Below are 13301 nucleotides of genomic sequence, written 5' to 3'. Positions count from 1 at the left end.
TATGAGAAGCTACTCAGTCCTGGTTCATAAAAAAAATCAGAAAACCATTCATATTCAGCAAAGTACATTACCACTTTTTCCCAGGGTAGAGGGGTCAATTTTGAGGGGGCATAGGTTTAAGGTGCGAGGGGCAAGGTTTAGAGGAGATATACGAGACAAATTTTTTACACAGGGGGTAGTGGGTGCCTGGAACTCGCTGCCGGAGGAGGTGGTGGAAGCAGGGACGATAGTGACGTTTAAGGGGCACCTTGACAAATACATGAATAGGATGGGAATAGAGGGATACGGACCCCAGAAATATAGAAGATTTTAGTTTAGATGGGCAGCATGGTCGGTGCAGGCTTGGAGAGCAGAAGGGCCTGTTCCTGTGCTGCACTTTTCTTTGTTCTTTGTTCACTGATTAATACTGCCATCAAGTACATCAGGTGTAATTTGCAGTATTTGAGAGCATTGACAACAAGTTTTGAGTTGCAATGATCTTTTTCAACAAAGCACCATAGCCATGACTTTACAAGTGCACCTGTATTGCATCAGTATGCCATTCTTATTACCTGCAGCCTCGCAAAGTGTAAAGATTTTGCATCAATTATTTTTCAGTGTCGCACACTTATGTCTTGAAGCCCTATAGTAACTATGCCAAGATTTAAATCCAAAGCCTAGATTTTTTGGTTGTACATGCCCCGACCATAAATGAAAGAATTCAAGTGTGATGTTTAATAGTGGTCAGTCTGCTATTGATTGTTTTTTGCCATTAAGTGAAAATAAACTTTTTGTTTTCATCTGGTGATTTAAGCAGCTCCTGGAAGTGAAAAGGAGATGATCAAACTCAGCCCCTACTCCTCAATCGCCAAAGACTAAAAATTCCTCACCGATTCATGGTATTTAATAAATATTTAACATTTAATGCGAATGTATATGTAATACGATAGCTACATCAGCAGCATGAGAATTCAACAGTCTTTTCACAGAGAATCATAGAATCCCGACAGTGCAGAAGGAGGCTATTTGGCCCTTCGAGTTTGCACTGACCCTTTGAATGCCCACACTACCTAGGCTCAATCCCTCGCCCTATCCCTGCAACCCCACCCTAAAGGGCAATTTAGCATGGCCAATCCACCTAACCCGCACATCTTTGGACTGTGGCAGGAAACCGGAGCAAGTGGAGGAGGCCCACGCAGGCACGAGGAGAATGTACAAACTCCACACAGACAGTTATCTGAGGTTCAAATCAAACCCGGGTCCCTGGCGATGTGAGGCAGCAGTGCCAACCACTATGCCACCGTGCCGCCCAATGTTGATGTAAAATGTTCCCCATCAATTTTGATCAATTGGAGTCATAAAGGTTCACAGCACAGAAAAGGCCCTTCGACCCATCAACTCTGCGCCAGACAAAAACAACCTAATCCCGTTTTCCAGCACTTGGCCCATAGCCTTGTATGCCTTGGCATCGCAAGTGCACATCTAAATACTTCTTAAATGTTATGAGGGTCTCTGCCTCCACCACCCTTTCAGGCAGTGAGTTCCAGACTCCTCTGGGTGAAAAAGATTTTCCTCACACCCCCTCTAAACCTCCTGTCCCTTACCTTAAATTTATGCCCTCCTGGTCATTGATCCCTCCACCAAGGGGAAAAGTTTCTTCGTGTCTACTCTATCTATGTCCTTCATAATTTAATACATCTCAAAGAACAAAGAACAAAGAGAACAAAGTAAAGTGCAGCACAGGAACTGGTCCTTCGGCCCTCCAAGTCTGTGCCGATCCTGATGCCCTAACCTAAAAGAAAAACCTTCTGCCTTTACTCGGTCCGTATCCTTCTATTTCTTCATTATTCATTTATCCATCCAGGTGTCTCTTAACTGTTGCTGATGTGCCTACTTCCACCCTATCCACTGGCAGCGTGTTCTAGGCATCAACTACTCTCTGCATGAAAAACATACCCTGCACATCACCCTTAAACCTTCTCCCTCTCACCTTGAACCTGTGCCCCCTTGTAATTGACACTTCCACCCTTGGAAAAAGCTTCTGACTGTCCACCCTGCCTATGCCTCCCATAATTTTGTAGACCTGTCAGGCCTCTCCTCAGCCTCTGTCTTTCCAGTGAAAACAATCCTAGTTTATTTAACCTCTCCTCATAGCCAACACCCTGGAGACCAGGCAACATCCTGGTGAACCTTCTTTGCACTCTCTCCAAAGCTTCTTATAATGTGATGACCAGGACTGTACGAAATACTCCAAATGCGGCCTAACCAAGGTTTTATATAGCTGCAACATGATTTCCCAACTCTTGTACTCAGTGCCCTGGCTGATGAATGCAAGCATGCCACATGCCTTCTTAATCACCTTGGCCACCTGTGTTGCCACTTTTATGGGACTGTGGACCTGCATGCCCAGATCCCTCTGTATGTTAATGTTCCTAAGGGTTCTGCCATTTACAGTATAATTCATACCTAGATTTGATCTTCCAAAATACATCACCTCGCATTTGTCTAGACTCAACTCCATCTGCCATTTCTGTGTCCGAGTCTCCAATTTATCTATATCCTGTTGTATCGTCGGCAGCATCAGCAACTCCGCCAGTCTTTGTGTCATCTGCAAACTTGCTAATCAGACCACCCACATTTTCCTCCAGATCATTTATATATACTATAAACAACAGAGGTCCCAGCACTGATCCCCGTGGAACACCAGTAGCTACAGATCTCCATTCAGAAAAACACCCTTCCACCGCTAGTCTCTGCCTTCTATAACCAAGCCAGTTCTGTATCCATCCAGCAGCCCACCCTGAATCCCATATGATTTAAGTTTTTGTACCAGTCTGCCATGTGGAACCTTGTCAAACGCCTTACTGAAGTCTATATAAACTACATCCACATCTCAATCACGTCCCCCCTCAATCTCCTCTGCTCCAAGGGAAACAATCCCACTCTATCCAATCTCTCTTCCTATCTAAAACTCTCCTGCCCAGGCAACATCCTGGTAAATCTCCTCTGCACCCTTTCCAGGGTTTTCCAATTAAATCCAACAAAATAAAAAATTGTTTCTAGTCAATACCAAATGCTGCGCAAGTAGAGGATTCAATATTTTTCTAGCTCAGAAGAGCACCCATGATTAGTGTATAAAACGGCAGAATTTAGGGGGCGATTCTCCGGAAAGTGTTGTAGTGAGTGAGAATTGCCGCGAGTTTCCCGGCCCTCGGCCCAGCGAGACCGGCAACACTATTCAATGTTAATTTTTCCATTATTTGAGGCCCACAGGCTTCTCGCCGCTTCTTGGGACCGCCAGCTGATTCACCGGGACCCCAGCCCCCCTGCTAACAAGGTTGCGCCGCACTTACGCTGCACTTGCTCGGCCAACCCCAGCCAACATGCAACAATTGCTCCGAGGAGACCAGCCCCAAGTTTCGGGGTGCTGACCCGGGGAGGCTACTAAACGCTGTGGAGGCTAGGAATGATGTCCTGCTCCTCCAAGGGTCCCGGAGGGTCAGCCACAGAGTGGCAAGAATCTATCCACCTCTGCCCTAAAAGTATTCTAAGACTCTGTTTCCACTACCTTTCCAGGAAGTCAGTTCCAAAGACTCATAAACCTCCGAGAAAATAAATTGCCTCATCTCTGTTTCAAACAGTGACTCCGAGTTCTAGATTCTCCCACGAGGGAATATCCTCTCCATGCACACCCTGTCAAGTCCCATCAGGATCTTACGTGCTTCAATCAATTTGCTGCTTGCTCTTCTAATCTCCAGTGGATGCACGTCAAATCTTAACCCATAAAGATGCCTGACCAGGTGTTAGTCTGGTAAACCTTCTCTAAACGGCTTCCAACACATTTACATCGTTCCTTAAATAAAGTGATCAATACTTTAGGTGTGGAGTACTGTGTACAGTATAGGTGCTCCATTTTACTCCCATCATCCCAATGTCAAAACACATGAAATTCTAGCAAAGGGTGTTGGATAGACATCAGGAACAGACATAGGCTGGGATTCCCCTTTGCGAGTCCACCCCGCTCAGCCAACCTCCCACTCACTGCATCGATCTGGAGAATTCCGCTGCCTTGAATGAATGGAGAACCCCGCCCATGCTCGTAGTTTCCCCCTAAGGTACAAGATTAAAACCACAAGTGTTGCCACAGTTGAGATTAGCCAACTCAGCACGAGTAAGGGACCTTTCTGTTTTTTACTGCTTGGGTATTCATGGATAAAACTCAATGAGCCATCAGAGGAAGGCATGAATAAAAGTTTTGCTATGTAAGAAAATTATACAAGCTAAAACATGTGCATAATTTGAACCTCATGTTTCAACGTTAAATCCCAGATGATGTTGATGCTGTTTAAATTTCCCAGATCCCGTAACAGCGAGGTAACTCCCTCCCATGATTCTCATTCTGTAACTGTTACCTGACCACATTCACAAGGGAAATGTACTGCAAAACGCCATGGGATATTCTTCATTGTCTGCGAGTTCGTTAACACAACACCAACCTGTTTTTGAGCTCAGCCTTCCCTCCGCAGAAATGCTGTTGAAGGCGCAAGAAGCTGTTATTTACAAAACAAAAGCAACTACAAATATTGAGCTGTGATTCTGACTCCGAACAGCAAGTGCGAGAAGTACACTGATGCCTGAAATGAAAGACCAGGCAGTTGTATGATCATATTTTAAGCAGTCTCCCCCAGGAACTGTTGTTACTAACAAACAAAGTTGAGAGAAAATGACCAGTAAACAGCAGATGCAGCCAAAAGCTCTCCAAGTGTTGTACTTTGATGTTTACAGTTGCCCAAGGCATTTTGCAATTGTATCTCTTCACAATATTACATTTTTCAGTGTAACACATAACATACATGAAATGCTACTGTGAGTGCCTTTGGATTTTTCATTGCAAAACAGAATGCAGTTAAATTGACGCTGAAATGATTTTGGACGTATAGCCAGTTCATTTGGTAAGGAGCAACTAATCCTTGCTGAAGAGACCATAATCCTTGAATCGTACCTGTGACTGTGGCAAGATTTCCAAGACTTCACTTTGTGGGATCTGGCAGCGGTCCAATCTTGCACTTGGGGTATTTGTAGTCAGTGCTTCCTGAAGTCTCTGAAGACTCTAGATAGTAATAACAAAGAGGGAATATGTTAATAACTAGTAATGGCTACATTTCCACTGTGCAGTCTCCACTGCCCAATGAAGTAAATATGAAATGAAACCTTCTCCGTGTGGTGACAGCATGCCATTTGCTTCAGGCGCTACAATCAGTCAGAATAGACCCATTGTAATAACTCTATTTTAGCCCCTTTGCCATTCCTTGTAATCACACTAAAATTCTCACAAGATTGAAAGTCCTGGCTGTTAATTAATCAGTTAATTAAAATGCTGTTTTTCATTAAGTGCACATCGTGCATTCTGTAGCTTTGCTACAATAGTTGCTTCAGAAAGAAAACTTGCATTTAAGTGGCAGCTGTAACTCAGTTGGGAGGCGAGGTTTAGGCATCGGGGAGAGTGCACAAACTTCCAAACAACTCATCTGCCTGGTCCTTCAAACACCATGAAGTCTGTTTGGAAGCATTGTGAACTGGGAGGAGGATAGTGTGTCACTTCAAAAGGGCAGAGACAAGTTGGTGGAATGGACTGACAAGTTCAACGTGGAGAAATATGAAGTGATTCATTTCGGTAGGAAGAACATGGAGAGACAATATAAAATAAAGGGGACAACTTGAAAGGGGATGCAGGAACAGAGGGACCTGAATGCACATGTGCGTAAGTCATTGAAGGTGGCCGGGCAAGTTTAGAGCAGTTAACAAAGCAGACAGTATCCTCTGCATTATTATCGTGGAACTCCCTTCCTACACTGTCGGTGTACCTACACAAGATGGATTGCAGTGGTTCAAGAATTTTACTCATCAACACATTCTCAAGGACAATTAGGGTTGGGCAATATATACTTGCCTTGCCAGTGATGCTCACATCCCATGAAATAATAAAAAAATCAATAAGGATACAGTTGCTCTTGCACTCTGAATTATGTTACATATTTCAGGCACTAGTGCGGCTGTGGCTGGAAACTGCGTCCAGTTCTAGGTGCTACACTTTAGGAAAGATGTGAAGTTATTAGGAATTGTGCAGGAAAGATTCATGGGAATGTTTCCAGCAATGGTGAACTTCATTTATGAAGCTAGATTAGAAAAGTTGAGACTGTTTTTCCTGGAGCTGGGAAGGCTGAAAGGGGATTTGGTAGACATCATGAGGGGTCTGGAGTGAGGAGTAAGGAGTGAGAAACTGTTCCCACTCGGGTAAGGATCGAGAACAAGAGGGCACAGATTTAATGTGATCAGCAAACGAGGCAAAAGCGAGATGAGCAATAACATTTTTACGTAGCGAGTGGTTGGGTTCTGGAATGCACTTCCTGACGGTGTGGTGAATGCACGTTCGATCGAGGCGTTCAAAAGGGAATCAGGCATTTATCGGAAAAAGAACACGCAGGGTTATGGGCAGAAGGCAGGGGAGCAGCGATAGATGAGTGTCAATGCAGAAATAAAGGGCCAAAAGGCCTCCTTCTGCACTAAACAATTCTGTGATTTGGCAGATTGGAATCCTCAGAGCACTTTGAACCAGAGTGGATACAAGTCCACCTCGATCCTAAGGGACTGCCTTAAGATGGAAGAGTTGGTCGCACAATTGCCTCTTCTGAATCACAAAGTCCCAGGTTCAAGTCCCAATCTAGGGATTGAGCAGGAATATCAAGACTATCACAATAGTATTGTACTGGTGGAGCATTCCACTGTCAGAGGTGCCAGCTTTCAGATGAGAAGTTAAACTGAGGCCCCTGTTGCCAGCTTGGGTAGATGTAAAAGATCCCATGGCACCACTCTTTCAAAGAGGAACAAGCAAATTATCTGGGATGTCCCAATCAATATTTACCCCTTGATCAACATCACAAAATAAACTGATTATCTGTTGCGTTTGAGACATAACAATGGTGACTATGCTTCAAATAAAATACTTCATAAGCTGTCTGTGAAGCGGTTTAAGACATCCGTTGGTCACGAAAATACAACATTCTTTTTCATTTTTTATTAACAGCACCTCTCATCACCTCAGATGGTTCAGCACCACCTTTTCAAAGGCAATTAGGAATGGGTAATAAATATTGGCCTCGCCAACCATGTCCGCATCCCATGAATGAATAAATACAAATAATCATTGAGACTGGAGTGCTTCAACATTCATTAAGCAACAAAATCAGGCAGAACGCACACAAGAATAGCAAACAAAATTAAATTAAGAATAAGGAAGAAGTGTGAAAGAATTTAGTACAGAAAATCAGATCATTGTACACTTTTTTTGAGACTGTTTGGAGGCATATAGCCAGGAATGAATCGAAAGAAAAGCTTTCAAACCTCTTATAAAATAAGCAATTCGAACAGATTCTAGAAGACTAATGACAATAAGTTTAAGCCAACCTAGGCTCATGCCAAACAAATGTATGGAAGGTCTTGTAGTTACAATGATGGACATTATATATCTTGACCTTCAAAAAAACACTTCATAAGTTCTTCACAAAAGACCCTCGACTAAAATAAAAACTCTTGAAAAAAATAAAGTAACTGTAAATTGAATAATAAAACAGTTAAATAATAGTTAATAAAGGGAGAGTGATGAATAGTAGCAGCTATAACTGTGACTAGCTGTGCACCTCAGGGATCACTTCTGGGACCTCAGTGTTAAGCATATTTAGAAATGATCTCAATGAGACATACAGGAAGAAATGCCAGGATTGCAGGTTACATTTGAAAGCAGAATGTTCAGAGAAAAAAAACCCTCAAGATATAAAAAAAGAATATTAGCAACTGCAGTAGGGGAATCTCACATACAATTTAGCATTGAAATAATGAAAATGAAATGAAATGAAAATGAAAATGAAAAAACACTTCATAAGTTCTACACAATAATGGGGGAGCGTGCACAATTTTGGCCATTGCGTGACAGCAAAAACATCTTCACTTTCGAGAAAACACAGAGGACCAAACCAAAAACTGAGAATTGAGGTTTGCATGCTCAAGCTACAAGGAAACTGGAAACATTTACACAGGAGAAAGAAGTGAAAAGGGTGGCCGCAAATACTTTTCTCATGTGAAGAGGTATCGATAAACTGAGTGCTGAGGATTTCTTTGAGACAGTCAGATACATATTCAGGAATCACAAAGGTTGGTGACTACATAGAGTAAACTGTCAGAAGCCATTTGGAAGTTGGATACCGTGATAGGCTCAGAATTTGCGTGGAAAGTAACAGTGAGTTTAATGCAGTCACCATAATAAATATCATAAATCAGCCAACAATTTGTGTTGAGAAATAAATGCCCCATAAGTTGCAAATTGCAACAATTTGCTGGAAGATGCGTACCAGTTTGTCATTCGCCTTGTGGAAGCATCAGCTCACTATGAACCTTCCTGTGAATTTCAAGAAATTGTTGAACTTATGCAGTCAGTCCAAAAGAAACTCACTGCAGAATGTTAGGACTGGGACTTGGCCATGCAGGAAACCTTCTAATGATGCAATTTATATTCTTGCGATGCTCCTGAACCTCTCGAACCCAGAAAGGGAACAATTGAAACTGTAGCGTCTCTGCCCTGCAGGTAATGAATTGCTCTTGGAGATTTTTAAGATTTAAATCTGTGGGTTTTTAAAAAAACTTGCTTTTCCTTTCTGCCATGTGTACAGCTGGCGGCATTGCTGGAATGCAATCATCTGTATTAGTGGGATGGCCAATGGGACTTGCAATATTGCATCAGGCATGCCCATCTTGATCTGCTGGTCGGGAGCAGACAGATCAAAAGCAATTTCACAGGGTTGTGCTCAAAGGCCTTTCATGGACCAAGGACTAAAAATGTTGAAACGCGCATAAGGAGCCTTAAACTAGAAATCAGGATTAACTGACTTTGCGTGGGGAAGTTTTGGAGCCTTTTAGAAGGCATCAGTGGAGCACACAACAAAAAATGCTGGAAAATCTCAGCAGATCTGGCAGCATCAGTAGGGAGAGAAAAAAGCTAATGCTTTGAGTCCAGATGATCCTTTGTTAAAGCGGGGAGCACACATCAGCTCCCAACAAAATAGAGTTCCAATGGAGCTTTATAAAGGTATACTAAGCAGAATGCTCAAAGAAATCTATCTACTAATCCAATCTCATCTCAGTCGTTTAGAGGGATCTATCTTTGTGAAAATTGGCATTTTAGTCCTTGGATTATTTCTGAACAAAGTGGAATTCCGCGATCTTGTCTAGCCCTGTGCATTCAATTGTTCACAAGTAATACTTACTGGCAAAGATTTAATTGAACCCTACATAGGAACCACTATCTAGTAGTGGTTGTTGCTTATTCAAAAAAATTTACTTCAGGTTGTAGATCATTGCACCATGAAGAGAGGCAAAAGCCCTCTTGAAAATGAAGCAACCGTATTACACTACCATGGAGATGAACAAACATTGGCTTGATTGAGAAAATAAAAGGGTATAGTTTTTAAAGTCACTTTCGCTCAAGGATCTGAGTCTGTCAAGCACATAAACTGAGAATTTGGGCATGTGAGTTAACAGATTTCTCAGGATCTGGTGAGGTAGGTAAAGAGGTTCAGCAATATCCAGCTTCTTGACATATGTGGGTAAACATCCTCACAGGGAGCACCAGTTCATTCAAGGGTTGGTTCCACAAACCTCAGGGAGTACAGACCACCATCATTCTGATACTTCAACCAGCGTTGAACTTGGAGCACGGTTCTGTACTGGGAGTTCACAGTTTTGTTTAGAATTATTTTGATGAAAAGGAGGAAATTCCCAATTTCTTGTTCCACTGCCATCTAAGAATGCACGTGGGTAAACGGAAATCCCTGGTCAATAATATTCTGCAGCCATTCACATGCAGTTGTGCAAAAACAACATGGATTGAAATGTCCAAGATTTACCCTTTCTCCCTGCAGAAAAGCACTCCTCCCTGCTTAGCCCCATCACTGATCATCTGGTCTGTGTCAGATGGAATTTATTTTTGTATTTTCAGATTGTGAGGTTTAAAATGATCTGAAGCAGACTTTGCAAAAATCTATATTGGCTTAATTTGGAGTTTAATTCAGCATCTATTTTGACCTTTCCATACAAAAAGCTCCAAATCAATCTATTTGAACTTAAGCTGAACATGACAAGCACTATAACTCTTCTCTTTTAGATTAAGATCATCCATACATTGCTTTCAAGATCTCGGAGACAATTTATGAGAATCTGACCTTTTTCCAGTTCTAAGCTTTACCAGCCTTGCCTTACTGTCAAAGGAGGTAGCGATATTTCAATTTTTTGCACTTCAACATTTTCCTTTTGTTAGATTTCTACATGTAAAACTTTCTTCTTCATTGTTGTCGTGTTTAAGTCTGCTGACGTTCAGTAAAGGATTCATTGCTCCGAAACAATACTCTATTTGGCATCTACCATCCTCCAACTGCATGTAAATGATGACCTTGCTCTCCTGTCAAGATGTAACTTTAATAAACCAAACGTTGTCCAACAAACGAGACAAATTTGCTGTTTCTTCAATAAAGTTGACAAATGCAGTTAAAAAATGTTGATGGAGTAATAGTGGGCGCTCGGCATAACGGTGCAAAGGTTTTCTGTAATCATCCTGGTGTTTGCTTTAGATATGAGTTTCAATATATCAATGGCATGGTGACATCACCATGTGTGAGAGACATTTTCCAGACATCATGGCTGTTAACTTAATGATCAAAACAGCTTCATTAGTCAAGGGTTACCCAACAGCACACTGAGAGTTAAGTTCTGTGCTTTGATAACCTGCCAATGACCCAGCGATCGCTTTTGATCACTTAGAAACCTCAAGGCGTGCCATGATATGGTATCATCAATTTTGAATAGGGCAGAATTCCTTCAGTAGATGTGACAGGTTTCCAACAGAGTGCTTCATGCATCTTTAGTAGAGTACGTTAAATAACTTTTAAAACATTACAAATTAGACCAAGGAGGCCAGCAGTGATTAATTCAATGACTTTTTCCTTGATAAATGAAGCCTGGTTTGTTAATTGAGAAATAATGGGTCTCCAAAGTGATTTATTTCCACAAATTAAAGGTCAGATTTGAAAAGTTGCTATTTAAATCACAATTGACCTCCTTAACAGACTGGTTGAAATCATATACCTAACAACCACTAAGGAGATGTTTATTTCACCATAATGAGTATATTTTTCTATAGTAAAGAGTGCTATTAAAAATCCACCCTTCATTTCATTACATGCCATAAAGTTGATTAAACAGCTTCTAAAAATTATGATTGGTTTGTCCCTCTGTTGCAAGTCTTATAGAGTAATTGTTTTCAGACAAATGAATGATTCCTGTTTTTTCCATTTATATTACTATTCTCCACTTAAATTGTGGGCTAATTTTCCTTTTCATTTAGTGTTCATAACATCCAGGGAAGAAAGCGGTTTTCTACTTTTTTGGCATGCAGTGTCAGCATTGAGGACTCTAATGCTTGAAGGTGACTTAGATGTTCCCACTGCTGTGTCTCAATGATATCTTTTACCTCAGGAGAACATACTTACTGCATCAATATGAACCTTTCCACTTCCCACAGCAGTGTTCCCCATGTGAGTGCTAATTTAGAGTAAATTAGTGCTAGATAATTAGTCGAGTAGACAATTTCCCCAGAAGGAAGTTGCCCGAGGGCATCCAACCTCACTTCCTCTCACAGAATTACTGGGCCTTGAGATATTCAAGGCTAAACCCCCAAATTCCACTGAAAGGAGGTGATGTACGAACAGGCCACACTGCCCCTGGACAAACTAGGGATGCTTTACTGATCATTGTCGATTATATATCTTTTGTCAGAGGTACCAGTGAAAACTGATTCGATATGCTTCGAACAGCCCTAAGTAGTCAGCCGCTCTTACAGTTCAATTCCACTTACTCTAAGAATCATGTCCAATGAAGAGTTAAAGTTGCACAGAATCCAGAACCATCATTGACAATCCATTTCTATGTCAATTCACCCTCATGTTACAGCACCACGAGCAACTGTGATATGGTCACTAGCTCCCATACAATGATGCAAGTCTGTATTCACGGGATATTAATTTCACCTCCCAAGAAATGATAATTCACTGCAGAGACATGGAAAATGATATTTTACTGGAGAAAGACCATGCCTAGAGGCATTCATTTCCTTTGGTAATGTACTGGTTTGAATGAAATCCCTTATTGTATTATTTGAACAAGGTCATTAGCTCATTTGGTGCAAACACTTTAACCTGTGCATGACCAGAGGAAGTGGAACCCAGTTTCATTTTGAAAGTGTTTGTAATCTTAACGCTGACTCTCAGAGCAGCAAAACTGCAATGAATAAAATTAGGAAAGTGTGAAGATAAATTAAATATAACTGCGAAGATTTTGCTCTTCGGCATCTAGGTCTCAACGAACAACTTGTGATGAAGAAGAGATAACTCAGGACTTGTGAATCGCAAGTTATTGGCCCATTCATGCTGGTCCACCTATAGCTTCACGACAATTGCCACTTAGCCCTTAACTTCCTGTTCATTTTTATGAATTTTCTGCAATTGCACATTCACTGCCCATTGAACTCACCACAGAAAGTTAAGTCTAGTAACTGACAGGACAAGTACCATTTTAACGATGTGATACAAGGGTGGTGGTGGTGTAGGGTGGCACGATGGCACAGTTGTTTCACAGCGCTAGGGACCCAGGTTTGATTCCCGGCTTGGGTCACTGTGCACAGTCTGCATGCTCTCCCTGTGTCTGAGTGCGTTTCCTCCGGGTGCTCCAGTTTCCTCCTACAAGTCCCGCAAGACGTGCTTGTTAGGTGAATTGGACATTCTGAATTCTCCCTCAGTGTACCCGAACAGGCGCCAGAGTGTGTCAATTAGGGGTTTTCACAGTAAATTCATTGCAGTGTGAATGTAAACCTACTTGTGACACTAATAAAAGTATTATTATTATTATTATTAGCGGTATTGTGACTAGACCAGTAATTCAGAGATCCAGGGTAATGCTCTCGGATCCCAGGTTCGAAACCCACCATGGCAGATGGTGAAATTTGAATTCAATAAAAATCTGGAATTAAATGTATAATGATGACCATGAAACCATTGTTGATTGTCGTAAAAACCCATCTGGTTCACTGATGTCCTTCAGGGAAGGAAATCTGCCATCCTTACCCGGTCTGGCCTACATGTGACTCCAGACCCACGCAGCGATACGGTTGACTCTTAACTGTCTGAAATGGCCACACAAGCCACTTAGTTCAAGGGCAATTA

The 13301-nt window shown here is 41.8% G+C and overlaps 1 protein-coding gene across 22 annotated transcripts in view; it reads right to left on the bottom strand.

Moving 5' to 3' along the window:
- Positions 1-13301, bottom strand: part of LOC140429166 (teneurin-3) — a 3593949-nt gene that overhangs the window by 2217032 nt on the left and 1363616 nt on the right. For all 22 annotated transcript variants that reach the window (XM_072515817.1, XM_072515806.1, XM_072515811.1 and 19 more), the window contains exon 4: positions 4982-5089. The gene's annotated coding sequence lies outside the window, so the exon portion shown is untranslated. The remainder of the gene's footprint in view (positions 1-4981; positions 5090-13301) is intronic.

This window comes from Scyliorhinus torazame, chromosome 9 (genome assembly GCF_047496885.1).
Source record: "Scyliorhinus torazame isolate Kashiwa2021f chromosome 9, sScyTor2.1, whole genome shotgun sequence".
Classification (NCBI taxonomy): Eukaryota; Metazoa; Chordata; class Chondrichthyes; order Carcharhiniformes; family Scyliorhinidae; genus Scyliorhinus; species Scyliorhinus torazame.
This window is presented reverse-complemented; position numbering and strand designations above follow the sequence as displayed.